A 26,919-nucleotide genomic window follows, 5' to 3' on the forward strand; every position below is an offset into this window, starting at 1 on the left:
CATATTTTAATCTACTAATTGGCTCTTCAGACATCTTCTTGGGCAAAATGTCTATTCAAATCTAGCTTGTCTTCAATTGGGATGTCTGTCTTCTTACTGTTGAATTACAAAAGTTGTTAATAGATTCTGGATACAAGTGCCATATCAGATATATGATTTGCAAATATCTTCTAGCAGTTAGTGGCTTGTCTTTTCATTTTCTTAATGGGCAAGTTATTTAAGCTACTTGAATCTACTCTCAATTGCTGCATATACATTGTGGGGAAAGTGATAATATCTACTCTCAGAATTATCATAAGGATTAAAAGAGGTTATATATGTGAAAAATACTTAGCAAAGAGTTTGGAAAATATTTGAGGGTTTATTGAATAATCTGAATGTAAGAAATTGCATGAAAAGTGCCAGATGTGGTCAGATGCCATATTCTTCACTCATTCAGGGAGGAAAGAAACCAAGCATTGCCTGAAGCCTCCACAGCATACCATAGTATCCTGTGCATAACCCTGAGATACTCCTTGAAGAATGGAAATGGCTGGACATAGGAAGGCAGCCCAGTGAGGAAAACGACCAACAAAGGTCTAGAGGCAGGTGTGATTGGAGCTTGTGAGGAAGGTGGAGGAAGCCACTATACTACAGGTTCACACAGGGCTGTCCTCACATGTGTTCTTCATACCAAGCCAAATATCACGGAAGCCTGATCAGAGGCAGTGTGTAAAAGTGGGCATTTTGTCCTGTCTTCTAACTCTCAGGTAATAAAAATGACATTTCTATTTTGAAAGGGAAAATCAAAGAAAGAGCAAAATTATTCTAGTTGATGTAAAAATATATAGTCAATTCTGAATAAAACTGCAAATATATTATTTGAGGTGGGAACAACTATGATGCCTAACTAATACCTGCAGCAGATGGAGCCCAAGGGCCAGCAGGTCTAGAGGCAGGAGTGCCCAGGTTTGCTCTACCAAGTTGTGCACGTAGCTTTTGGGGTGGGGCAGGGAGATATTCACTGCCAAGTCTTGTAACTTGTGACCAGTTTAAAACTCAGATCATTTGTGGCTGTCATGAAAAGAGGGTAAGCCCAAAAAGTCAGGAAATACTAAAGGCTGATATTTATTTGAGTTTACAACATATTAAGGCCTGGATCAAGTTTTCACATGAATTATCTCATCTAATCTTTGCTATTCCCAATGAAGTAGGTTCTATTATTTTTCCATTTTATAGTTGACCAATAAGACTTAAAGAAGGTAAGATACTTGGCAGAGTAGGGGGTTGCACCTGGACAATTTGGCCCAGGCCCAACCTCATTCACATCAACCACAGGAACCACTGTCTGATTCCATCCTGCGCAACACAGGGCCTGACACATAGGTAGATACCTAACAAAAGTGCTTTAAGCAAGGATGGCAGGGAATAAAATTGAAGCAACATCTAATGACACAGAAAGGAGCCAAGCCTTGATACATGAGGCATGAAGAAGAGACCTACAGGTGTACCAAGATCAGGCAGGAAGAGGGTTTGGCTGATGATGAAGAATTCCAAAGTTTAAAAACTGTCTACTTTTACACGAAAGTTAGAACAGATCCAGACTTTTTCCTCTGGACTAATCACTTCATCCCAAATCTCCTCATTTCATTGGACTTTGTTGAATGAGTTCCCTAATCGGTCCTCAGGGTTTGTTCATGGCACAGCATCCACCGAAGGACTTGGTTCAAAGACAGAGCCATCACACAGACAGCTGCCCTGCCCAACTCGCATCATTCAGAATTCAAAGGAGACTACGTCATCCTCTTGCTAGCCGTATGATGAAGGGGACATGGGGGGAGGTTAACTTCTCTGGTCTCAATGTCATCTTCTGCAAAATGTAAATAATAATAATTTCTATTCCATAAGAACCTGGGACAATAGGGAAGTTTAAATAAAATACTCCCTTTAAAGTCATGAGCACAGGGCCTGGCATTTAGAAAAGGCTCAAAAATTGTTAGTCTTATAATTTTACTTGCCTAGGTGCTAGTTCCGATGCCCATATCCGATGGGAATGTCTCATCCCCAAATGTGTCACATCCTTCCTGCACTGTGAGATCCCTGGCTGGATGTGCAGGATGCCAAGGGGCTGAATCTTGCCATTCTTATCCTGTGCAGAGAAGGAATAGACAGTCTCTGAAGATAAGACATCCCTAATTCCCTTCCTTCCTCCATCATCTCCACCCCCTCATTTGTCTTCTTTCAGCCTAGTAGACAAAGAATGAGAGTCCTGGCACCTTGCCAAATGTAGCAGGAAGTTATGAATGAGGATTGCACAGGACAGTTGACTCTCCAGAGAGATAGGCCCAAAATTAATCCTGAAGGCTGGGCATAACCACAGGAAACTTGGAGCCATGAGGCCAGCACTTAACACTTACATATCTCTGTCTATCCTGGAGTGTTAGGCAAACAATAGCTTAATCCACTAAAGACCCAGGGGAGGTATTATTAGTCATGGAATATCTGAGATCAACCTTTAGCAACATACACTCAGGAACAGAATCTGGTATCCAGGGTCTCACGTGGGATGAACATCCCTTCATGAGTCTTTGAGGAATGTCACAGCAAATATCCAACAACTGGTTAATGTCCACCAGTACTTAGCAAATTAGGCTTGTGTTGAAGTGTCAATGCCCAAGGGACTGATTTATTAAACTGCCCTAATTAGGATCTTGTAACACATCCAAGGGTCATTAAAGAAAACAGTGCTGGTTTCAAAGACTAAGGGATACACACAAGTGTGGTCTGTCTGTTTGCCAGGCTCAACAAATGCCATTCTGACACTGCCATGGACTTCTCTGGGATGGTAGCCATCAATTAAATTAAAACATGATCCTTCTGCTAGAGCAAGTCTGATATAATGTCTCCCATGCCCATGTTTTCCTTTCTCTTATATTTTCCTTTTTTGGAGGCCCAAAACTAGCTCAGAGTCAAGGTTGAGAAAGTTCTTGGACCAAAGAACTAGCAAGGACAACCTGCCATGGAGAATTCAGAAACAAATTGCTACAATTAATTTGCTTCTGAAATTATGGTTCTTCTCCCTCTGCTGCCACCATGTCTTAAATGCACATTTTCCATTTGAAATTTCCTTAACAACAAATAAGTACAACTTTCCTTACCATCACATCTTACTAGGCAGGTCAAGCCACTTTTGCCACTGAGAGTACATTGCCATAGTTATTTCTACTCAAGTTTTAACTCAGCACTGCACATTCATGCTCTATAACTTAAGTGAGATACTTAATCACTCAGTTTTGGTTTCTTCATCTGTAAAGAGGGAAAACCAATGAAAATTTTTACGTTGTGTTTTTCGGGGGAGAATTAAAATACATACTGAAGGTCTGGAGTTGTAGGTCAGTGGTAAAGTGCTTTACTTGCCTAGCATCCTACCATGCACAAGAGCTCTGGGATCCATCTTGGTGCTGCAAAAAAAAAAAATGAAGAAAAAGGAAGAAAGATTATGTCAAGTGCTTGATAAGGAGAGCTTGATGAGCATAATTATTGTTATTACACTCATAATATTATGATAAAAGAAGACTCAAATGATCATCTGTACCTGAGAAATATCAACAAGAAGTGACTTCTGTAGAAGACATGGCCAAGGCGGAGAATACTTCTCAAAATACCAAGAAGCCCTTGATTACCTTAAATACAGAACATATTACAAACCCCATAAAATTATGTTTAGCTAATTGTCAAGTTTGCCCTTTATTGACATTGAAGAACATAATACAAAAAGCAATTGTTGCCCACTATAAGTAACCAGGCTCCCTGGAGAAGGCCAATTTCAGGTCTAGGGCAGGAAATGCACAGGATATTTCTCGAGCTCCTTGTCATACCAGATGTCAAGGAAGCCCACGGCTTTACAGGAGTCAAACCAAAAAGACTCAGGAATTGTCCTGAGTGAAGCCATGAAACATTAAACTATTATGTGAAAGATGCTGTTAGGGTTTGGATCTGAGATGTTCTCCAAAAGCTCATGTGTGAGACAATGCAGGAATGTTCAGAGGTAAAAAAGATTATGAGAGTTGTAACCTAATCAGTGGCTTAATCCATTTGATAGATTCATAATTTGAGTAGATTAATTGGTGGTAACTGTAGGTGGGTAGGGCATGGTGGGAGGAAGTAAGTCACTGGGGGTGTGCCCTTGGAGATCATGTTATCCCTGGCTCCTTGTACCCAAGCTCTATCTGCTCCCTGGCTGTCATGAGTTGAGCAGCTTTCCTCTGCCATGCCTTTCTACCAGCATGCTTTGCTTCATCTCCAGCCCAGAGCGATGGAGTTGGCCAACCATGAACTGAACCTCTGAAACCATGAGCCAAAATAAACTTTTCTTCCTCTCAGTTGTTCTCGTCAGGTCTTTTTGGTCACTGTGACTATCACAGGGGTCAATCTGAAAAGGCTACTTAGCATTTGGTTCCCACTGTATGACAATCTGGAAAAGACAAAACTCAGGAGAGAGTAAAAAGATCAGTGGTTGTCAGGGGTTAGGGAGCAGGGAGGGATGAAAAGGCAAAATATAGAGGATTTTTAGGGCAGTGAAACTCTTCTATATGACATACAAATTTCATTTGACTTTCATCATAGAACTTATCACACAAAAGTGAACCCAGGATCTCTGTCAGTGTAGGTTCCTTGACTGTAACAAATGTCCCTCACTGGTGCAGGACGTTGACCAAAGAGGCTGTGCATGTGTAAGAGTGGAGGGTATATGGAAATTTTCTCTACATTCCACTCGATTTTTCTGTGAAAAACTGCTTTAGTAAATAAAGTTTAATTATTTTTTAAAGCAACCTGTGTGGAAAAAAACAACCAACTACAATGCACAGACCATGGACCTTATTTAGCTCCTGATTTGAATAAACAATATATATAGGGGTCAGAGAGGGAAGGAGAGGGAGAAGGCTGGAAGGAAATCAGACTATACATTGAGTGATATTAAGAAAGTATCGGAATGTCTTTGAAGATAAAAAAATACTATGAGTTTGAAAAACAGTTCTCTTGTATAGCTACATATTGAAATATTTATATAATAATATGAACTTTGAGATTTGCTATAAAATATTCTGATGGGGGAGGAAAGCAAGTGAAAATATGGAACACCAGGCTTGGGTCATGGGCACATGGGTTCATTATGCTATTCTACGACTGTTGTCTATGGTTGACACTTTCCATAATAAAATTAAAAAGTCAGCACCAATCAAGGTCCCAGGCCCGGTCTCAGAACAATGCATCTGCCTTGTGCTTGACCTCATGTACAGAGCTCTGGGGCTTCTTCACCAATACGAGGTCCAACATTTGACAGACTCAGTCAGTTAAGCCACTGCAATCTGGAAGGCTCCAAAAAGTTTAAGTAAACTTAATCAATTACTTCAAACCACTGAGTCCTCTACATATCAGGCCGTGTATGTTCAATGTGGTCAATGAAAATTAAAACATTGATGTTGCTATTTTCTCCACAACAGATATTTAAAAAGTTAAATGAGGAGGTCATCCCTTGATACTAGTCTGACAGAGGGAAGAAAATGAACATTTACCAAGTCTCTTCTAGGTGAGAGACCTGTTTCATCTCAGTTAATATACAGGAGAGTTAGGTAAGGTAGAGATTAATGTTTTCCATTTTGAGCTAGTGAAACTAAGCTCAAAGAGGAGAGACAGCCTATTTAAGGCCATAGAGCTAATAAAATGGCTGAGTCAGGATTTCACCCCCTCATCAACCTGAGGGTAGAGCACATTTTTAATCTCCACTCTATATTCTCTTAGTCTGAAGTTACTATGGTCTGAATGTGGTGGGCATGCCCTGAGATTTCATGTATTGAAATCCAGCCCCCATTGTTAGGTATTAAGAATGTGGAAAAAATCTGACTATGGTGATTAGAGCTGGTACCTTTGAAAGGTGATCGGGATTAGACAAGGTCATTAGGGTGGAGTCCTCCTGATTGAATACTAGTGGCTTTATAAGAAGAGGAAGAGAACAGACAGTCACACAGGCATGTCTCTTGCCATGTGATGTCCTTCCTGTCAGGAATCTGCCAGCAATAAGGCCATCACCAGATGCAGCCCCTAGACTGCACCTTCATAAACAGGAACCAAAATAAACCTCTTTCCTTAATAAAGTAGCCTGCCTCAAGCACTTAATTAGAGTAACAATAAGCAGGACTAATATAAGAGTAACCAAGACTGAGTTTTAGCCATCACTTAATATGATACATTCACCCTTCCCTTCTAGGTGTGAGTGTGGTGAGGCAAGGACTGTATCCACAAGATCTCTCATTTTCATTTTGTATACACTTCTACAGTAAAGATGGTCAATGCACCTAAAACCCAAAAGACTTTGTGTTAAAAGTCTCACAAAGTGACCCAGTATAAGGGGGGCTAGGATTTCTCCGATGCCCAAGGAAAGAGACACTATGATGAGAAGCAGAGTGGCTATGGGGGCAGACAAAGTTACTTTCCTACAAGAAGGCTAAAACTACAAGGAAGATTATGCTAAGGCTTGAACATATTGAGCCTGACTGCAGATGCAAGAGGATGCTGGCCACCAAGAAATGCAAGCATTGTGAACTGGGAGGAGACACCAAGAGAAAGGACCAAGTGATTCAGTTTTAAACTTTTTGACTTTTTTCATCTAATTTTGAGGGGAAAATATTGAAGCTATACAAAAATTACTTGTAGGAAAACGAAGAACTGATATAATCATAAAAAATAATGTGATAAATCCTACTGCTTTCTGTGGTCAAGCCTCATCTCTGTGTTGTTTTTCTTTGTCTCTCTCTATTCTATCATTCTCGGGAGGAGACTGGGTTATTGAGCAGAGGGCTAGAGGTGTGTGTAGAAGGGAAGTGTTGGAGAGGCTTGGGAAGCAGATTGAGAGTCAATGACCAAGAATTAAATGGAAACCACACAGCTGGCATCCATTCAACCAAGAAGCATCTCAGAAGGACTGGGCAAAGATCAGGTACAGGGCCGCAGGCTGGAATTGGGACCATCAGCCAGAAGCGAAACCTACGAAGAGTCTCACCTGATTCCCCAAGCCTGTTGGCACAGGATTACAGGTCCCTCTGCCATCTTGGCTGGAGCCTTTGGGGGGTCTGCTTAGACAAGCCCTGAGTTTTATAGTGTTACCCTCCTCCCATAACTTGCTACTTTTACACAATGCCCACTGCACCACAATTCTGAAATACAGATCTCTCCCCAGGTTATTTGGTGTTTTATTCTATAGGTCTCTATGCACATTCATGTTGGGAGGAGCCCCAAACTCTGTCTGGGCCAGAGGTTTTTAAACAATGTTCCGAAGTACCTAGGTAACCACCTCAGATCACCCATGGTCACAAGCCCAGAGGCTGATCTTCCCAATAATATAAGCATGGCCTCAATGGCTTTCGTCCTGCATGCATGATGTTTTAGTCAGTTTTATCACTGCTGTGACTAAAAGACTGACCAGCACAATTTTAAAGGAGGAAAAGTTCACTTAAGGGCTTCAGAGGTCTCAATCCACAGGCAGCAGTGTCCATTCGTTGGGGCTGGAGGTGAGGCTGAACATCTTGGCAGAGTATGTGGTACAGGAAAGCAGATCACATGGAAGCAGAGAGACTGGTCTCCATTTGCCAGATACAAATATATACCCAAAACCCACGCCCCCAATTAACTACTTCCTCCAGCCACACCCCACCTGTCTCCAGTTACCATTCAGTTAATCCCATCAGGGATTAATTCACTGATTAGATTAAGGCTATAGCCCAATCATTTCTCCTCCAAACCTTCTGGCATTGTCTCATAAGTGAGCTTTTGGGGGACACCTCACGTCCAAGCCATAACACATCAGGACGTTTCAGATTCCATCCAAGACAATAGTTTTTAAATGTCTTCCTATGTTTTAAACCTCTGAATCCAGGTGTGATTAGAATTTCTGACAGCCAGAGTGCATGGCTAGAAATGTGTTTTCCCTCTCTCCTAAAGAAACAATTTACAGAATTTGAATGTAAGAGATCTCTAACAGAACACTTTTTGCACCTGCTCCTGAAAGTTCTAAAATAATATATAAAAGCTGTCAAAGTCAATGTTATACACAATTACTTGCAGAGCATATCATTTTCTAGGCTGGACAAACTGGACATTTTGATTCTACTAAGACAAATTTGGGCAAAACATTAAAACTCCTTAACTGCTAAATGATACGTATTTGTTGATTTATTATATACATTCGCTATTTTATATGGCTTAGTAAGAATCCAGTTAGAGCAAGCATCTTCAGGTTTCATTATTTTGCAAAGGATAAAGATATCATAAATGTTTGGATTTTTTTTAATAAAGTAATACAGGTAGCAAAGTATCTTCTTCCAGGGTCATGATTTTTTTTTATGCCTGAAGATCTATGAGACAACAACCTGCCAAGATGGTGCTAAATCAGCCACTAAAAGGGAATTGGTTTGATATCTGTTACAGTTTGCATCTAGAATGTTCCCCAAAGGTCTGTGTATTAAAGACTTGGCCCCCAGTTTGGTGCTATTGGGAGGTGATGGAGCTTTTAGAGGCGGGAAGGAAGGAATGTGTTTAGGTCATTGGGGACAAGCCCTTAAAGGGGATAGTGGGGTCCTGATTTCTTCCTCTTCCTCCCTTTGGCTTCCAAGTGTTAAGGTGAGCAGTTTTGCTCCACCTCCCACTCCTGCCCTAAGATGATGCCTCACCACAGACCCAAAGCAATGGGACTTATCAATCATGGACTGAAGTCTCCAAAACTGTGATCCAAATAAAATTTTTTAAAGTTTATTATTTCAGGTACTTGTTATAGTAAAGGACCACTGGTTTGCATAATATCCATTCTCCACTACCTTGAATCCATGCCTGTAAGTTGTCAACAGCTACAGGAAAGATCGAAGATCCCCTAGTGCCAGGTCAGAGGCAGAATCTCTAAGGCATGTTAGGTCTTTATCAGACCCAAAACTCAAGTTATTTGTCTTTGTGCTTAAAGCTTAACCTTCTTGCATGCAAAGTACATATTTGGATACAAAATTGGATCCAAAAGATCCAAATGTCTAACAGTGCTAAGAGGAAACAGAATCAGAGAGGTGAGACTAGTCCAAGGTCACTGAGTCTGTAATGGCAAGACTAGAAAAAAGGTCAGGATGCCAGCTAAAAGTTTAGACATCCACCTCCCTCCTCCATTTTTTATTTTCAACTTTACCCTCTGTTTCTCTATTCCTTTTTCTTTCTGTGTGCTTTGTTTGTATGTTTAAGTCCCTGAGGCTGAGTTCACTGGAGTGGCCTCTCAGACAAGGCCAGGTCCTCTACCTGTCACCAGAGGAAGTGACCACCCAGCAGTAGTCAGAGTACAGCATCCCTATAGCTTTCCAGACTCATACCTGGGCCCCAGGATATCAGCAGGCAGTTAGTCACTCTAGTTTAGTCATGGTCATTTCTCTCCTCTGTTTACAAGTGTGCATCCGTTTAAGTGACTAAGAATGAGGCACAGTTGGAGAGGGCCTGGAGTTGGGGGAGAAAAGGAAGATGTGATTGTATCCACATTCCCTATAGCAGAGACTACTTTCAAGAATCCAGGTAAAAGCCAGGCATGGTGACCCATGCCTGTAATCCCAGATGCTTGGGAGGCTGAGGCAGGAGGAATATAAGTTCAAAGCCAGACTCAGCAACTTAGCAAGGCCCTAAGGAGCTTAGGGAGACTCTGTCTCCAAAAAAATATAAAAATATAAAAATATAAAAATGGGCTGGGGATGTGGCTCAGTGATTAAGCACCCCTGGGTTCAATCTCTAGTACCAAAAAAAAAAAAAAAAAAAAAAAAAAGAACCCAGGTAATTTTTCCTGGACCTCACCATCTATGAGCTCAGCCCTAAGGTCATTAAACCACTAGAAATTACTAGAAGTCCAGACCAACACAGATGGATACCATCCCTCTCTCCCTCCCTCTCCTTCCTTGTCTTGCTTCCACATAGGTGGTAGGGTTGGAGGGGCATGATAACTGCTCTAATAGACTTCAAAACAGATTTAAAAAAGACAGAAATATGAAAGGTATGTTAAGTCCTGTATTGGGTGTTGAATTCTCACTACAGCCCTTTAAGATAGGCATAATAATACCAGTATGTAAGAAAATGCTGCCCAGAAGTACAAGGAAATTCACTCAGGAACTCAACCAGGAACTGGAAGGACAAGGATTCAAACCAAACTTTGAATGCAGAGCCCACTAAGACTGAGAAGGCACCAGAATACACTTTGTTTCCTTCCAGTTGTTTTTTGCCTCCCCACCTCCACTCCATGTAGGTCAGTACTTGGTGAAGAACTTCCTTTCAGAACACCCAGGACATGTAGACGGCTCAGCAGAAGCAGCCATTGGCCGTCAGTGCCTTACCTAAGGAATCTTCACAGCCACCATATTTCACTCTCACCGGCCCTTCTGGAGTCAGCAGCCCTTTGTAGAGAAGAGGGAGCTCTGAGCCTGAACATTCAGCCCACCTTCAGGGTTTGCTCGAGCAAGAGAAGCAAACTAAATCAGGAACAATTTTAACAATTGTGCTGAAATCCTGTTTCATGGTTTTAGAGTGTCACCACCACTGACATGGAGCAGGCGATGAATGTGTTCACACATTGTGAATCTAAGCTACCACTGGTCAGACCTCACAGCCCAACACCTTCTCCTTGCCCTCCGAGCTGGAGCTGGGCTCCAGAAGCACAGAGGATCTACCAGCCTGGCCACTGTGGACAGGACCTCCACTCAACCAACAATCTCCTTCACCCCTCATAATAACCCTGAGGAACAAGAAGAAAGACAGTATTCTTCCCAATTTACAGACAAGGAGAAACTGAGGCACAGGGAGGTTATATTATTTGTCCAAGGTCCTAGAACTTGTACATAGTAGAGCTGAGACCATCTCCTTGGACTCCTGACTCCTAGACCTTTGTTCTTCCCATTACCCACTGAAGCCAGAGATGCAGTCTTATTAACATTTGTCATTATTCTTTAGTCTTCTTAATGAACTAAGGGACTTCTTCAGGGTTCTTCTCTATTAAAACATTGCTCAATAGTAACAGGGATAGCGTGATTCTCCCTCCTCTACCCCCAATAAGGTCATCTGCTAATAAATTTCCCTCTTTTGCCCCAAGTTCCACCCCTTTCTGACCTCTGCCCTTGCCATTGCCACTCATCCCCACAATCTGCTTTGACAACTGTTCTTTCGGACATGTCCCAAGGCCTTCCACCCTATCAGGTCCCCAGCAGGGAAGCATCCTTGGAGATTTACATCTCAGATACACTTATCCAAGTGAAAGAAACTGGGAAATAATGAGAAAATAGAAAATGTGGAAACAGCAGCTGTTTTCTCTCTCCTCCCTGGAGAGAGGAACCGAAGGAAAGAGGGAGAAATATTTCCTGCTTCTACAAACAACCCAGCTCCGAAGGGAGGCTTCTTTTACATACACTTTGCAGGGATGACTTAAGTAAGTCTTGACGACTCTCTTTCCCTGGAGACTAGACTAAAAGTATTGTTTAGAAATCTAATATATGGTTTATTTACTCAATTTGTGCTGAGCTCCACAGTTCCTTCAGGCCAGCCTCACTCGCCCATTACTCTATTAATGCTCCATTACTGAAATTAGTGCTGTAATTGGAGGGGGAAGGGCCGAAGAAGGGGGCACTCCTTAAAGGCGCAGGTCTTGGCTAATCACATCACCGGCCGAAGCACGGAAAAACTGGTGTGCCGGCCTCGACAGCGTTGGGTCCAAAGCGACGCCTTCGCAGCCAGGCGGCAAGAAATGGACTGGCCTCAATGTTGCACCGGCCAATCAGCGCGCGGCTCAGGGACGCGCTTGGCCTGGCCCAGCCGCGATCGGGAGCCCGCACGGATCACAGCACAGCGGGGGAGCAGCACCTGTGTCCGGCCCCGCAGGGCAGAGGGAGTGGCTGTCACTGCCCCTCGCCGCAGCTCCGCTGATCTTGATGCTTTGTCGCTGTGTAACCCTTCACACCAGCAGTTCCAAACAGCCTCCATGTCTGTCTCTGATCCCGCATTCCTGCCAGGTGAGCTCAGGCCCTTTGTCTTAAGCTTCCTCGACTGCCCTTATCTTTACTTCCACACGCTTCGTGTTTGCTTTTCTGTTTGCATACGTACTCAGAGCCCAGTCGCCCTCACCTCCCACGCGCACACCCACTCACTGTACCTTCAGTCTGCACAGCCTACTCCAAGAACCGGTGCTCTGCATCCTGACTTGTTTGCTGTCAGGTAAAATGCACCCGGCTACTCGATATTCAGCCCATCACTTCCTCTTAGAAATGAATTTCTGGTGAGTGCTGACCACACTTTTTGCCCCTAATCTTTACCGGACACTCAGTACTCAATTCTTGGGATCTGAAGTGCACCCTCTCCTAGCTGCTGAGACAGCTTGCTTAAAGGTCCCCAGTTTTCCAATCCAATGGCCCTTTCTCAACTTTTATTCCCCAAAGGACATCTGAGTAACATCTAAAATTACCAAACATCCTCTTTCTGGGGCGAATGTCCTCTTCTTTACCTTTACAAAACGTTTTCTCCAAGTTCTCTTCCTCTCCTCTCTGACAGAACATTCTCCTTCTATGGCTGGGATTTTTTAGTAGTTCTTTTTTTTTTTTTTTTTTTTAAATCACATGGTCTTTTGAAAATCTAGTGAAAAAACAAACATTCAGCCTATTCATGAACCCTACGGGAACCTGCAAATCCTAGGTTAACCACCTCTGCCTCTTTATTTTGTGATGATCTTGTCAATTCTTATTTTTAAAATAATATATATTTGGGCAATTCCCAAATTAATATGTCGAGCCTGGATTTTTTTTTTTAAACCAGTTCCTTACCTGAATTTTCAGCCACCTTATGAACACTCCATATATACCCCAAAGACACCTTTTCCTCTTACCTGGCCTATCTCTGTTGACAACTTGATAATATCCTATAGCTATGCAGGCTGGAAAACTTATGGTCACCATTAACCCTTCTGGTTTCCTAAGTCTGTCACCCAAATCTATAAGAAACTAAATCCTGGTGATTTTCTGTAACTGTGACCCTCAAAACTATTCCTTCCTCTTGGTTCCCACTGACACTACCTTAGTTTGATTCCTCTTAACTGATCTTGCCTCCAGACTATCAGTCCATTCATATCACACCACTGATGAATTAGGTATGAAAGAGCCCAGTTCAAGGGTCTTAGACATGACAGGGGTCTTCTAGTCTGGCCCACTACTTTATCTCCAGTTCCCTTCACAATGCATCTGGATGGTGGATGTTCAGGGTCTGCTTGAATGTCTCTGATGAAGAGAAACTATCTTCTTCCTTAAACAGTCATTTAACTTTTGGTCAATTCTGGTCGTGGAAGGCTTCATCCTTACACTGAGTTAAGTTCTGTCTTAACTATGTCACTCCTTAGCTCTTTACTGCTTCTGTCTGCCCACAGAAGATCCAAGTGTCACCACTAACAAAGATTAACTTGGTAAGTCCCTGCACACCTAGTGACTACATTTGCCAGCCTTCCCAGGAGCTATCAGTGGCTGGAAACTAAATTCCTGCTAATCTAAAGTCACTAAAAATGAAGTATGTTGACTTTTATACATGGAGCACACATTTCTCTGCTTTCTTGTCCTATTCCTTGAAACTGGAATAATAAGGTTTCCTGAATCATGCAAATGAGAGCCACACCCGAGGGAATGACAGAGCAATAGGCAGCAACCTGGGTCCTGAACCACTAAACAGAACAATCCTACCCTGACAGCCCGATTTACTCTCCTTAAGACTGATCCAGAAGGGAGGGGTAAGCTTTTCCATTCTTTAAGTCTCTGGCTATTGTTTAAATCACCTTAACCTTTAACGAAAGTATCTCTCATCAATCCCCCTTAGTTTATGTCCCAGCCACGTGGGACTTGTTTCCATGTCCAAATATAATGTGCCTTCCGTGTGTCTGTTCCATTGTTCAAGCTGATGCCACTGCCCGAAATGTCTTCCCCACCTCCCCCACCTGCTGTTCTCCACTCGACCCCCAAGACTTTCTCCAAATGCCACCTCTTCAGCTTAGACTTTTATGACTTCCCCAAGAATTTAGTAATAGGTGTTGCTTAAGCCATTTCCTCATTTTCAACATTTAGGAGTGTTTTTGGCCAGAGGCGACAAAAAATCCAACTGGCCCTGGCTAGGCTGAAGTATGCTTATTTCCTTAACAAGAAGTCAGGTGATAGGTGGTCTCAGGTTTTTCGTGGTGGCTCAATAATGTTACCAAGGCCCCGGACTCTAATATCTCTTTGCCACCCACAGGTGTTGTCTCTGGGTCTCAGAATCACAAAAGAGCTTCTCTAGTTTTAAGCATCACACACTTATACAAGAGCATTCCAAGCAGGAAGAATGGGTGCAGAAATAAAATATTTTCTCCTTATGGTTTCCTTTATCAGGGAGAAATATCATTTTGCAGATGTGTTGTTCAAAAGAACTCCCTGAAGTTTAATGGTCAGAACTGTCTCACATACACATCCCTAAGCTGGTCACTGGCAGAGGGAAGCTAATCAGACCACCATGATAGAGAAAATTAAAGAGAAATAAAACTGGAGTTCTGTTAGCAAAAACGGAGGGGAAATAGTTGTTCGTGTGACTATGTAAGCAACTAACCATACTGTGTTGTTATAAGACATTACTTTATTTTTCCAGACTAAGAATTCCTTAGAGGAGCAGAGATTGTTCACCTTGGAACCATTTTGTCCCCCTAGCCCACAAAGATGTTTAAAAGATGTTTTAAAGGATAAATGAAGAAACCCACATCTCCTGATTCTTTCCCTGGTTTCCCAAGTGTTTAGCACGCTTGTCATATCCAAAATTTGACGTGGGCCCCTATGCAAGAAGAGAGAAAAATGAGGAGACTCAACACCACTCACCTCAGTGTGAAATTAAACAGAACTAACACTGATCATTCCCAGGAGGCCTAGATTATTTTAAGGGTGTGCAGGTGAAATACTATTAGTGTCTCACTTCTCTTTACCCTTTGGTGCTGCTGCTGAAGCCAGAGCCAGAAGTGCTAAAATCTAGCTGAAAAGGCTGGTCTCAGGACACTTCTGGACATATCAAAGTTAGAAAGATAAAAATCCCATAAGATCAATTCTTGTGAGACTTAAGGCTGTGTTTTGGAATGACTCAAGGCTTCTGGAGAAGTGGCTGTCCTTCAGGGTGCCCTCTGGGTCAGTGGAGAGCTACAGAGTCACACCTTCTTGGGGCAGAGTGATATCTTCCATTGCCACAAAGAAGACCCTGCTAATGATTTCCCAAACACAGCACTTCTAAGTGGTCTGTGCTGTTCTCTGGTGGGAGCACACTCCTAGGAGGGGGGAGGGCTATTGTGAGAACTGAATGAGATCAAGTGTGTTGAAAGTGCCATGTGAGATGAGATTTGTGAAAGGAGTCCCCAGTGCCATGTGACCCCCATAGTAGATGTCAATAAATGTCAACTGATTGGTTGTTATGTGATCAAACATTCCTTTATACTCCATCCTTTCCAATCAAGATAGTGAACAGGTAGTCCACTATAATTAGAGTCTAATTGTTTGATCTTAATTTATATTTTCACCAAGAGGTAAAATACAAACTATAGAGCTTAAATCCTTCTATGATGATGACTGACCTACTGATACAACTGGAAGAGTGAGAAGATGAGCTTGAATTTTGTTATTTTTCTTTGCAATCAAGAGGCCAATTAACCCAGAAAATGTTAAAATAGAAGGTCCTCTATTTCAAATGCAAATCAAAAGTACCCTCAGATTTCATCTCACTTCAGTCAGAATGGCATTTATCAAGAATACAAGCAATAATAAGTGTTGGTGAGGATGTGGGGGAAAAGGTACACTCATACATTGCTGGTGGTACAGCAGACTGGTGCAACCACTATGGAAAGCAGTATGAAGATTCCTACGAATACTTGGAATGGGACCACCATTTGAACCAGCTATCCCACTCCTCGGTTCATACCCAAAGGACTTAAAATCGGCATACTACAGTAATGCGGCCACATCGATGTTTCTAGCAGCTCAATTCACAGTAGCTAAACTATGGAAGCAACCTAGAAGCCCTTCAACAGATGAATGGATAAAGAAAATGTGGTTTATATATACCATAATGGAATATTACTCAGCCTTAAAGAAGAATGAAATTATGGCATTTGCATGTAAATGGATGGAGCTGGAGAATATCATGCTAAATAAGCCAAACCCAAAATACCAAAGGCCAAATGTTTTCTCTGATAAGCAGATGATGACCCATAATGGAGGAGGAGTAGGGAAGAATGGAGGAACTTTGAATTGGGCAGAGAGGGTGAGGCAAGCAGAGGGGGTGCATTGGGGGGAGAAGGATGGTGGAATGAGATGGACATTATCACCCTATATTCGTGTATGATTGCACGACTAGTGTGACTGTGCATCATGTACAGCCAGAGGAATGAGAAGTTGTGCTCCATTCGTGTACAATGTATCAAAATGCATTCTGCTATCATGTATAACTTAGAACAAATTTTTTAAAAAGTATTCACAGGTGATACAGAAACCATGTTTTCAATAAATACAAGCACACACACACACACACAAGAAGGTATAAGATTCCACCCCTTGATAAGTAGTTGACTTAAACAACTGAATAGAATATAACCAATTAAAATAATGTAGAACCTTAAATCTAAAATATTATTTAGTCCTTGTTCCTTTAGCTTGGAGATAGGGACATCAATAGGAAGGTGCTCAGGTTACCTCACATCTGTCTTTGGTTTGGGCTAATTTAATTGTAAACTGCATACTTCAAAACTATTTTTCAACCTTTTCTGGTTGGTGTGGTAATTAGTAGCAATCGTCCCCATAATTGAGAGTCTTCTCTTATGTTTTTTTTAAAGTTATTACCTACCTTTTTTGTTTGTATTTTCATTGGTTTCAAATTAGCATTTTGGGGGACAAAGGAGGAATACCAAACACCATAACACCAAGTTACAGAAGTCTCTACTTTGAAATTCTAAATCTCACCAAGTTCTTTTTTCTTTTTGCAGAGCTGGGATTTGAACCCAGAGGCCTGTACTTGCGAAGCAAGCACTCTACCAACTGAGTTATACCCTCAGCCCCTAAATTTCACCAAATTTTAACTTTTCTCCCGGACTCAACAGGCATTACAGACACAATTGTATAGTGCTCTAACTTAATGACCATTTTTAGGTATGTAAGACAGTGTTCCTACAATAAATGACCCCAACATGTTGCACTTTAAAAAATCTTGTGTTTCCTCTCTCCTCCCTCCCTGTTGAGGGGCACTGCCAGTGCTTATATCTTTCCTCTTGACCCATTCTGCCCCTCATTTGAAGCCTTTAAAGGACTCTGCTCATTTCTGGAAAAGGAGGAATAAAATCTCAAGTGGGAAGAGATTTGTTAAGGATGACTAATCCAGTCATGCCTGCAAATTTTACCCAACTGGTCATCTATCCTGTTTGAACACACCCAGCAACAAGAGACTCACTGCCTCCTGGGACAGTGGATTCCATCCCTGGCAGCTCCAGTCATAACGTCAGTTCCTAAATTGAGCGGAAATGCATTTCTCCTTTGCTCCCCTCTGGTTGCTCCTGGTTCTACCACATAGAGACTTGAGTCTGTCATGTCTCCACAGGAGCACCTGCCAGACACCTGAACACAGGTTTTATGCACCCTTCCCACCCCAGATGCAATCTTCTCTGGAATAAATAGGTTTGGTTTCTTTGATCCCTCCTGCGATTCTCTGTAATGACTGGGGTGTGTCATTTGACTCATGAGAATCTTAGTTCAGTTCATGGGAAGCAGGAACAAGGCAAAAGTGCCAGGGAGAAACTGCCCATCGCCAGCTCTGGGGTCGCCATCATCAGAGGAGAGACAGGGCTTTCCTACGGGATGGGGGACCAGCGTTCATTCCTCATGGAGCAGCTGTCTCTGACACGAGATGGCCACTCACGTTGAAAGTTCAGTATAGAAGCTAATTCTCAAGGTGTGAGCAGGGAGCAAGGAAACCACAAGGGACGCTGCCATGCGAGGGCTGGTAGTAATGGGACCTGGTCACTATCCCCAAGTCCAAATGGGTGGGGGTTACAGTAGAACAGTGCTGAGTTTATTACTAGTCAAGTTACCTTCATTAAAGAAACATCAGCATTGATAACAACTGCTTAGCTTATATTTTGAATCCTTGCTGTTAGCATTAATTGGCATCGAATCAACTGATAAGAACTCCTTGGTTTTAATTAAGCATTGATCGAGGAATAAACCAAGGAAGACTGCTGGAGTAGGAGCGTGAGGGAGGTGCATTCTGGGACCTACGGTGAGGGTTCCTGTGGGCCAATCTCAAGCACCCTCCCTCTGCTCTCAGAGGTGGCAATTATATGTCCCTCTTTGGCTCAGGGCTGAAGCCCAGCCTGGCTGGGAGGCAGCTGGCACTGGCCCAGGCACGACTGCATGCCTGCCCCCCTGGGGCCCCACTGCTAGCAGGTCACCCGGGTCTGTGTTGTCACCTTGAAACATTCGAGAGAGCTGTGAGCTTCAGAAGGTGAGGCGCTGGGGGCCAGGGGTTGGGGGCAGGGAAGGCCAGCCAGGCGGGGTGGCTGGAGAGTTTTGACAGCCCAGAGCAGAGCCCAGGATCCCATTCCTGACGACGTGAGCCCCCCAGGCAGGCGCCGAGTGGATAAGCGTGTAGACAGCCCGGCCAGGCCGGCCTGTGACGCTTGCCAGCACCTGCAGATAGCAGGCAAATAATTGGCACATGTTTAAAAAAAAATTAAAAACCTCTTGGATGTGAGTATTTTCTAACAGCATCTGGCGGGAGTGCCTGGGAGGAATTTAATCAGCAAGAGTTGTTTAAACGGGGCTCCATGCAGCGGCCCAGGGAGGCTGGTAATGAACTCCGTATCATGTGCCACCCCTGTCTGCTGAGGACATTCAATTTGTTAATTCTGCAGCTGGTGAGAGAGGTCAGATAGGAAAGTGACGATTGTTTTTTGACGTTCCAACCCCTGCTCACATCTTTCTAATTAATCCTTTTAGGAGCCACAGGGAGATTAAGAAGGAGAAAAGGTGAGGGAAGCAACCATGAGAGAAATTGATGGAAAAACAGCGCTGCCCTTCTCAGATGGGATGGATGTGGGGAGGAGGGGCAGGAGAGAAAAGAAGGCTGCAGCTGCCTGCTGCTCTTCTCACACAAAGGAAAATCAGGCGCTGGGGATGGGACCCACAAGGGTCCCCGGATATTTTCCTATAGTGACCATCAGTTTTAAACAGAGAGGAAGGATCCATAGTCTCCATCACAGGTCTGGGGCAGACCTACAGGAATCAAGAGTCATGAAATTGTGAGGCCTCCCAAGCAAAGTGACAGGTGGGCAGGGTGGGTGTGTGACCTGCAGTTAAAGACCTTTGGCCATTGAAGTTTGGTAAGAACGTCCCCTGGGAGCCAGAGGCCCTAGGTAGATGTCTCCACCCCTGTATGTCCCGTGACTCTTGCCAACTTGTGGAAGAGGTTGCTGGTGTGCAGCTATCTTCGGTTGGTTGGACCCTCTAAATCCATCTTCCTTCTGCTCCACCCTGCTGTTTGTCATAGAACTAGAGTCCTGTGGATCTCAGTTACAGATTCCCCTGTCACTCAAACCTGAACAACAGGGAGCCTGGATAGCTGGGAGGAAGGAGCAGCCTGAGGTTGCTGTGGGCTGATGGAAGTGAGACCGCCTCACCAACAGCCTCCTTTGAGGTTTCTTTGTTGCTGCTATCTCCAGTTTCCAGCACTGCCCTCCTGATTCCCTTCTACCCACACACAGCTTTATAACTAGTGTCTTTGTGTAAACACCCCTCAAATCATCCTGATTGAGGATACTCTTCCTATTGAGACGTTGATACTATTGCCTTATGAATAGGGCACACCTGAGTTTGTATGATTAGGGACATGAGAAAGTTACTTAGCCCCTCTGAGCCTAGGGATAAGAATGCAGAACCACAGCTTGTGATATAAACCAAACCAGGTACCTAGTAGTTGCTTAGTAAAAATCCATGTCTTTGCTTATAAAAGACTCAGGATAGGTGCACCACCAATATCAGTAGAGTGTGAAATGAAAGACTACAATGAACCCTTGAAATGAAACTGAAGATATCCAAATACTTTTTCTGCCAGTGTGACCCTGGCTAGGTGGTGCTATTTGATATGAATCATCACTCTCGTGGTCTGGAGATAACCCTGCTCTGTTCTGTCCAGCTGTGGCAGGTACTGAGCCCAAAACACACATGTCCACTCTTACATCCCTGTGGCTCCTCACATCTTCCAGTATCTTCACTCACACTCTGATATTCATCCTGCAAGTCTGTGTGCTAGATACTATGTCCTAGGCCATCAGATGACTCAGACACAGCACCAGATTTCAAGGTGCTCACAACCATCTGGTGATGGACCCTAACTTTGATGAATTGATAAAATGCCATCAAATGCCATCAAGCACAAAGGTGGAAGTGATTACTTTTTGTCAATTGATTTATGTGTGTTTGTGTGTGTGTGTGTGTTGGGGGAGAAGGATCTGGAAAGACTTCTCCAGGACCTTGAAAGATGAGCATCTCAAACAATAGAGAAGAGCTTTGATTCAGAGGGAACAGTTTGTCAGTGTGGCTTGGAGGCAGCAGAGCAGGTGGGAAATCTGCCCATGGTCCATGGTGGTTGGCATGTGAGGTCCAAAGCTCTGACAGCAGTGGGGGTGGGGGGAGGGAGAAATAAAGGCTGACTTGGAAGAGAAGAAAGATTTGAAAACCACCCTGAGGAATTTAGCTTTGTTCTGGAGACAAAGGAGAAGGCGCAAAAGTTCTTTATTCTAAAGTATTTTGGAAAGAAAACACTGGCACAAATAAAGTAAGGATTTTTATAATCACTTGTGTCCTGATAGTAAGGCCCTATTCCCTTGGGCTGGCAAGAGATTGGTCCACAGCTATTATTGACACTTCCCTCTCCCCAGCCCCCATCTGGGATGGTACACTATCTCCAGAGACATGCACAGGGATGAGCGGACTCCAGGGGGCCCACAAAGCCTGCTTCTGGAAATCTGGCCACTTCTCCAGGGACTGCCATGAGGTGGGAGTGACTCCCACACCCTTCGTGTAACTCACTGACCAGGGACCTCTCCCCAGGCTAGGAGGAAGCTTTTCTTGTGTTTCTTTGCCCCTGATGATCCCCCTCATCCTCCATCTCTTCCTCCTGACTTTTCTATAAAGTTTATAAGTTCTATAAACTTTTATGAAATACAAGAGAAATCCTAGACTTCCGGCAGCTTTTGTTTATATGCTGTCCTGCAAAAATCCCCAAGACAAGGACACTCTGAGGTCTGACAACTGGTTTGAAATGTGAGAGAGCGAGCAATCCTAGGGAAAGAAAATACAAATGAATGTGTCCATGAAGCATCCTACCCAGCATATTTTTAAGGCTTTGATATTATTACAAAGTGGGGCAATTCACATTCTGAGGTCATCTGTCAAAGTAATTATCAGAATAATGTGGCATCCCAAGTGTTTTTGGCAAAAGCAATTCAATTAACTGAAGTGATAATAGGAATTTTTAAACTTGATATTAATAATTAATAAAAATGGTAACCAAAATAGTCTCTATTAGACAGTGAACTTCAGGGTAAAACTATTCATTATAATGTTCTTGAACTGTAGAATTTGAATTTCATCTCCAAGTGATATGACTTTGGGCAATTTTTTAATCCCTTGAGCCTCAGTTTTCTTGTTAATAAAATAGGGCTGTCCTGTTTGGCATGGTGACACACCCTGTAATCTCAGCGGCTCAGGAGGCTGAGGCAGGAGGATCATGAGTTCAAAGTCAGTCTCAGCAACTTAGAAAGGCCCTAAGCAACTTAGGGAGACCCTGTCTTAGAATAAAATGTAAAAAGGGTTGGGATGTGGCTCAGTGGTTAAGCACCCCTGGGTTCAATCCCCAGTAAGCATTGTGTGTATCACTGTTCACAAAAAGGCCTGACAGACAGTAGGTATTAAATAAAGACTGCCTGGAGGGATGGACAGATAGATGCATGGAAAGACAGATGGACAAATGGACAGACAGATGGGTAGACAGCTTAGCCCTTCGATTTATTCTGCATGCATAGTGCAAGTGTTAAACACCTTAAAGTGTTAATTAAACATATGTGGTCATGGCATCACTGGAAAGTTTGCACCTTGGAATACATCTAAGCATTTTGTGAACTTCCAGAGTGTAGCTTCTAAACTAGGATCTAAACTAGGGTCTCTGTCTTGCATATGCAGATTACTGCACATATAAATACTGAGTGAGGATAGGGAGAGAAGAGGTGAGGGTCAATTACTTCATTATCAGGTGTAAGGGCAGCACATTCTTCCATTCATTAGCACCTACTTATGCCTGCCAGGAGAAAGTCAATCAGCTGCCATTTGTCTAGGGCTCCAGCAGAAGGGGTGACCCTGGGCAACAGAAGACTGGGCTCCAGCAGTACAGAGGTCAGAGGAAGAAAGTGTAGACGTGCCAATCTCCAGAACAGGCCAGCTCTTCTGGCCTCAGAGCCTTCTCCAGAGATGCAAAGATCTGATCCTCAGGGCCCCTGGCTGAGTAGAGCAAAGAAACTAGAAGATCACTGGGGCCAATGTTAATCATAAAAAAAGTTGCTCTTCAGGACAATAAGAGGCCACTGAAATGTCAGGAAAGCAAATCTACCTAATGTAGTGGTTGGCAAGTGAGGTGACTGGCAAGTGAAGTTATCACTCTGAGCAAAAAGTGGCAGTCTCAGGTCCCACAGTGAGAGAGTACAACAGACACTGAGTGAGATAGAGGGGGCTCCACCATGATAAACTGCCACCTAAATGTGGCATGTTATAGGTCATCAGGTTTTCTAATTTTCAAAAAAGTCTAACATCTAGATATATGGGATATGTATGTGATATGTGAAATCTCCCAAGTTCAAATGTTTAAGTGTTGGCTATGATCTTTTAAATTTTCAAAATAGCTTCTTCTCTGGGAAAACACCAAATGGTGGATGACGCCAGTGCAGCAGGAGGGCCCAGAGTGCCCGGGGGCCCCGTAATGGGTGGCCAAGGAGAAGGAGGCTTCAGCAGTGGTCTCCAAGGCCATGACTGAGGCCGGAGTTGGGGCCGGGTTGGGGCTGGGGTCAGGGCCGGGGCCACGGTGCTCGCCGAGGCAAGACAGTGGATCCTGGTCACCAAGCTGGGCCGCCTGGTCAAGGACATGAAGATCAAGTCCTTGGAGGAGATCTACCTCTTCTCTTTGCCTATCAAGGAGTCTGAGATCATCAACTTTTCCCTGGGGGCGTCACTCAAGGATGAGGTTTTGAAGATCATGCCTGTTCAGAAGCAGACTCGTGTTGGCTAGTGGACCAGGTTCAAGGCATTTGTAGCTATCGGGACTATAGTGGTCATGTTGGACTGAGAGTAAGTGCTCCAAGGAGGCAGCCACTGCTATCTGAGGGCCATCATCCTGGCCAAGCTCTCCATTGTTCCTATGCTGAGAGGCTACTGGGGGAACAAGATTGGCAAACCCCACACTGTCCCTTGCAAGGTGACTGGACGTTGTGGTTCTGTCCTGGTGCAGCTCATCTCTGCCCCCAGAGGTACTGGCATTGTCTCAGCCCCTGGGCCCAGGAAGCTGCGGATGATGGCTGGTATTGATGACTGCTATTCTTCTGCCAGGGGCTGCACTGCCACCGTGGGCAGTTTTGCTAAGGCCACCTTTGATGCCATCTCCAAGACATACAGCTATTTGATTCCCAATCTCTGGAAAGAAACTGTGTTCACCAAGTCTCCCTATCAGGAATTCACTGACCATCTTGTGAAAAGCCACACCAGAGTCTCTGTACAGAGGACCCAGGCTCCAGCTGTGGCTACAACATAGAGTTTTTATTAAGAAAAAATAAAGTGAATGAAACCTGTTAAAAAATTTTTTTTCGAAACACTGTGTAGGTCAAATGAAATGTGTTTAAAGGTTATCAGTGACCCTCAGGCTGCCATTATCTCAATCAAACACCAAATGCAGGCCATGAGGCAAGAATCAAAGGCAAGCCAGTGTCAAAACTCACAGTGGAAGAGGCCACACACCCAGGATCCAGAGTTAAGTTTAGAATTAACAATGTATGTGAGAAGATAGGTGATGGGGTCATGAGGGGAGGTTTAGTAAATAGCAACTTAATTCTGACAGATCTTGTCTAATTGGCATGAAGTGTACCTTTCTAGTTTTTCTGTAGGCTGAGTCAAATTCATGGCCCTGTATATAAGAAAGAGTGTATTACCACTTTGAAGGTAGTAATAATGAGGTTGTGCAGTGAAGATCATTTTCACTTATTTAGATTTTAGGTTTTTTTCTTTTTCTGAGTATACACACCCAGAAGTAAAATTACTCTTGCATTTGACTTATGTTGTAAATTGATTCCCCAAAAAAACTGTACCATGTGTTGGGTTCAGCCTGACTTGTGTCAGGTGGTATTCACTAAATACTTCATATGTTCTCTTACATTTCTAACTCCCTTGTAATTAGTTTGGGGTCATGCGACTAATTCTGATCAGTGGGCTATGAGCAGAAATGGCACACATCTAAGATACCTAAGAGAGGTGTGTTTTCCCTGCCTCCTTTGTACTTATCAAGTCAATATGGAAAGCTATACATTGAGATACTACCATGGACTCCTGAATCACAAAATGTAAGAGAATCACAATAGCCATTGAGTTTGTTATAGCAGCATAGCCTAACTTATCCAGATTAATGCATACCTTTCTATAATACTATCATTAATAAACATAAATATCATTTACCTTTTATCTCTAGGATTTGTCACCACCATGAAAAACATATATTGTAACTTATTAAGGAGATGATGTATTATTCCTCAATTTTATTTAGTCTTGCTGAGATCATTTGTGAGATTGAATAGTTTTCATGTTTATTAGTTATAATTCCTATTTTATAATTTACCAATTGCTACTTGATAATGTATCCTATTGAATCTTTCATGTTTCTTATTATTTAGACCTCAAATTAGCCCTTTGAATAATAAAGATATTAAGCCTTTGTCAAAAAGAAATTGACTGAAAATATTTTCCAGTGTGGTTTTTGTCTTTTTATTTTGTTCATCATTTTAATGGCAGTTGAAATTGTGGGCATAAAATCAGTTATGACTTTGCCCTTCTTTGATGACTTTTAAAGTTAAAAATTCACCCACTACAAAAAAAATCTGATAGATACATAATTCAAATTTTCTCAAAGTTTTCTAATATTTGGTTTGTATTTATTTTGGTTTATAATAAAAATGATGGTCTAGATAGTACTTTAGTACAAAATACCAGTTATCCCATATATTCATACATAATGTGGTCCTTTTCCATATTAACTTGTAATGCCAATTTCATAAAATATTCTTACTTAAAATAAGTTTTATTTCTGTGTTATATGTGTCTACCATTGAAGCAGTGCTCCAAACATTTAAATTACTGTAACTTAACTGTGATTTACCACCAAGGAGACTAGTAGGTGTTACTCTTTGCTGTCATAGTCTTCTCAAAATCATCTTTCATTTTCCTGACTTAGCTCCTTTGTCATGTGAGATTTCACATATTTTTGTCATGTTCCCTGCAAAACATAGTTTATTGGAATCACATCTTGCTAATCTATTATTGGGGCAAGATGAAATATTCACGGTATTTGTTCTTTCATCTAAGAATATGTTATGTCTTGCCACTTATTCAAGTCAGCTTTTATGTCTCTTTATAACCTTCTGTAATTCTATTTATGTAAAGACTAAACAAATATACATTTAAATTGTGATGTAAATTAAACTGTGTGTAATTTAGAGTGAGAATATTTACAGGGTTTGGGGGACTCAGCACATGGTCCACTCTCTGAGCACATCCTGAGTGAAACGGGGCATTGGTTTCAGCTCCTGTACCTCTCATGGTGTCAGCATCTCAGGGTACTGACTGTGATGCTAAGTTCATGTTGACTATACAAGATTTTAGCTGAAATCTATTTGTGATCTAACTCCAATGTAAAATGTAGTTCTACTCTAGCTCACAAACAGTTAATATGTGTACATATATATATATATATGTATAGAGAGAGTAGATACATATATATTCCATATTTCCTGTGTTGCTGATGTGAGAATTCTTCTCAAAATAATCTATTGGTAATTTTTACTTTAAATTACTATAGGGGAAAGAGCTGTTCTTTATGTAAAATATATGAATACAAGTATCAACAGAAGAAAATTTTAAATATTAGTTTAAAAAATAGGTCAGACTAAGAAATTTTAAGCTTCATTTCCATAGAAACATTTTTAAAAACCACCTAAAATACCTTTATGGGTGCTCGGGAAAATAGTTAAGTCTCAATAGCAATCAAGTAAATGTTCAATCAAGAAAAAGACATATTAAAAATGGTAGGAAATTTCATCCTATTTTTATGCAAGCTTGTCTAGTCTATATCTAGTGTGGTGCATTCTTCATCTGAAGAAGGTAGCAACTCAGTTCATAATTACCTCTCTTGAATGAGAGGGAGTGGATTGAATAATGACAGTTAAAATTGTGGGCATAAAATTCTTAAACTTTCTATCAAAATGTATAAATGCATTCTACTGTCATATACAACTAATTAGAAGAAATAAATTTTAAAAATTTTAAAAATTCTTAAGCTTGATAATTTCAAATGTACTATCTTTAAGATTACTGATTATTTTTTTTCCTGTCTTCCCAAATCTGCTTCAATTATAGAATTTCTTTTTGATTCCTTTTTATGATATCTATATCTCTGTTGAAATTTTGATTTTGTTCTTGAATCATTTTTCTGATTTCTTCTAGCTCTTTGTACTTTCACCTCTTTGATTACTTTTAAAGTTAAAAATTCATT

The 26,919-nt window shown here is 42.2% G+C and overlaps 1 long non-coding RNA gene and 1 pseudogene across 2 annotated transcripts; one reads left to right on the plus strand and one right to left on the minus strand.

Moving 5' to 3' along the window:
- Positions 1-1,997: 1,997 nt before the first annotated feature.
- On the minus strand, positions 1,998-12,279 carry LOC306668116. Its single transcript, XR_013765751.1, has 4 exons — positions 12,188-12,279; positions 10,383-10,498; positions 3,353-3,440; positions 1,998-2,128 (listed from the first exon to the last, which is right to left on the minus strand). It is a non-coding gene; the product is annotated as an uncharacterized lncRNA (long non-coding RNA).
- Positions 12,280-18,409: 6,130 nt separating this feature from the next.
- LOC306667940 (small ribosomal subunit protein uS5-like) lies at positions 18,410-23,939 on the plus strand (annotated as a pseudogene). Its single transcript, XR_013766734.1, has 2 exons — positions 18,410-18,564; positions 23,015-23,939. The product of XR_013766734.1 is annotated as a small ribosomal subunit protein uS5-like (transcript).
- The last annotated feature ends 2,980 nt before the right edge of the window (positions 23,940-26,919 follow it).

The sequence above is a fragment of the Sciurus vulgaris genome (genome assembly GCF_902686455.1).
Source record: "Sciurus vulgaris genome assembly, chromosome: 8".
Lineage (NCBI taxonomy): Eukaryota > Metazoa > Chordata > Mammalia > Rodentia > Sciuridae > Sciurus > Sciurus vulgaris.